This window comes from Crocodylus porosus, unplaced genomic scaffold (assembly GCF_001723895.1).
Source record: "Crocodylus porosus isolate Cpor-Errol unplaced genomic scaffold, CroPor_comp1, whole genome shotgun sequence".
Lineage (NCBI taxonomy): Eukaryota > Metazoa > Chordata > Crocodylia > Crocodylidae > Crocodylus > Crocodylus porosus.
The window spans coordinates 125,287,998-125,290,511 of record NW_017728886.1 but is presented as its reverse complement, the minus strand read 5'-3'; positions in this window follow the sequence as shown (position 1 = coordinate 125,290,511).

The window sequence follows — 2,514 nt, the reverse complement described above, 5'->3', positions numbered from 1 at the left end:
ATTGCTTCAGGCTAGACATAAGGAAAAAATTCTTTTCAAGTTGAGTGCCAAGGGTTTAGAACAGGCTCCCACCAGAGGTGTTACAGTCACCCACCCTGGCAATCTTCAAAAACGGTCTTGGCACACATTTCACTGGATTCATCTTACCTCAGCAGTCTTTCCTGCCTGAGTGTAGGGGGGCTGGACCCAATAATCAGTAAGGTCCCTTCCAGCCCCTAACATCTGTGAAAGATGAGGGAGAACATTTTTTATCACTAGTTGTAGAGAGCAGGACACGGAGTGGTTTGAAATTGCAGCAACGTAAACTTAACTTGGATATCACGAAGAACTGTTCCACTATTAGAAAGTGAAGCAGTGGAAGGCCTTGTGCCCACATTTTGGTGGGGTAGAGCAATGTTGCTTAATGGTATGATACAGCCTAGGAAAGCTGTTGAGGTGTTCATAAAAGGCTGAATGAACACTGGTCAGGGATGATCAAGGAGTAGCCATGTGTATGTTTACTATGTTTACATTCTCATGTTTCTGGGCTTTGTTGGCTACCAAATTTCCCCCTGCCCCTGCCTCTCATTTATACACGTTGTGGGTGGGAGACGATTCACTTCCCTCAGAAGCATTGAGTGTTACCCGCAGCCCTGGTTGGGGATTTTAACTGGATTGTTCCAGTGCTCCTGCTGGGATTAAAATCTTGAGGTTCCCTGTTAGAGGGTTTTGTCTGCTCCACTCAGGGTCAAAACCAGTCATCAGATTTGGGATCAGAAAGGAGTTTTTACTCATGGTCCGACTGGTAATGACTGTGTGTGTTCTTGCCTTTATAGCATGGATGTGGCTCTCCTCTCTGGATATCTTAAGCATCTTAACAACCCTTGCAATGCAAGATATTGGCCACTGATGCCCCCCTACTTTATTTGGGGCAAATCAGGGTGCCATGTGTGGTGGTTGTGTGATAGGGTTGCCTGTGTAGCTTTACTAAGAGGTTAGATAAATCTTTGCTTGGAATGGTTTGCAATAGGGATGATTCTGCCTCAGGCAGGGAGTTGGACTAGATGACTTGTCGAGGTCTGTTCCAGCCCTACTTTTTCTATGATTCTATGTGGCTTACATGAGAGAAACTACTGTGACCCCTTTTTCTTTTGCGTCCTGAAATCATGCTTCGGGACACAAATGAATCATGCTCTATATTTTGGTGGAATAGAACAATTTTGCTTAATAGTATGACACACAGTAGTTCTTTCTGGGAGACATGTATCGAATGGCAGACTGTGCATTTTAAAATACCAATGTACTTCCGACGTCACATCCCTGATTTTGGTAAAGGATACACTATTAGTGTTCTTAAGCTAAAATTTTAAGTTTCTGGATTTGCATTTGTACTTCATTTTCAGTTCATTGTTAAAAAAAAACAATTTGGAATGTAATTCTGGGAAAAATGTAGATCAAGTCATTTTTATTTAAACTGCAAACTTTCAGAGCACTGTAATATTTAAAAAAGAAGTGAATTGATAAAACACAAACAACTGATCAGTAGATATTACTTAGTTGTCCTTGGCACTTGCTTGATTCAAGGATGATTTCTGTCACAGCTCATTGAAGGATCTTGACTTATGAGTCCAATCCTTGAGCCACAGATCCACCTGTAGAGGCTGCACGTCTTTCTGTAGGGGAGAGTAGTCTGGGAGTTGTCTCATTTCCTTCTCTCTTCTCTGCTTCAAACACAAGATGCTTTACCGCAAAATGGTCTGCTGCTTGGTTGAGGTTGCAGTGCCATTAGAGCCAGTTAGCAGCCAGTTCCTCCCAGTTCTTGATGTGGGCATCTGTTTTCTTGAGGTATGCCTTCAATGTGTCCTTGTAGCATTTCCTTTGGCCACTGTGAGATCTGAGGCCACAACAAAGCTGGGAGTAGAGCACTTGTTTTGAAAGTCAAGAGTCAGATATCTGTACACAATGTCCGGCCCAGCAAAGTTGGTGCTTGAGAATCAATGCTAGTAATTCAGTGCTGGTAATATGGGCTTCAGCAAGGATGCTTATATTTGTATGGTGCTCTTCCCATTTAATGTGGAAGATTTTCCAGAGGGATTATTAGCGGTTGCTTTCCAGGCTCTTCAGATGACAACAGTAGGTCACCCATATTTCACGTCCATTGAGGACAACGGGGATGATGACTGGTTGTAGTAACACCTGGATTCATGGCGTCTTTTGGGAGATCCTGATCAATAAAAACATACCAAAACAATTTGCATACCAGATACAGGGCTGAATCTCCTCATCAGTGTTCACTCTTTGAAGTGACTATTGAGATGAGAGAAGTGCTAAACTATCTCCAGGGTCTTTCCCTCCATGGTAATTTGAGGGTGGGGAGGGGTTAAATTCATGGCCCAGAAGAGGGTGATAGAGTGCTCCAGTCTTCTAAATGTGGAGAGAAAGGCCCAAATTTTGGTAGGATTCTGCAAAGAGATTCAGCATGGTCTGGAGGTTTCCTTCACTGTATGGAAAGTTGGTGCAGTTGTCAGCATATTA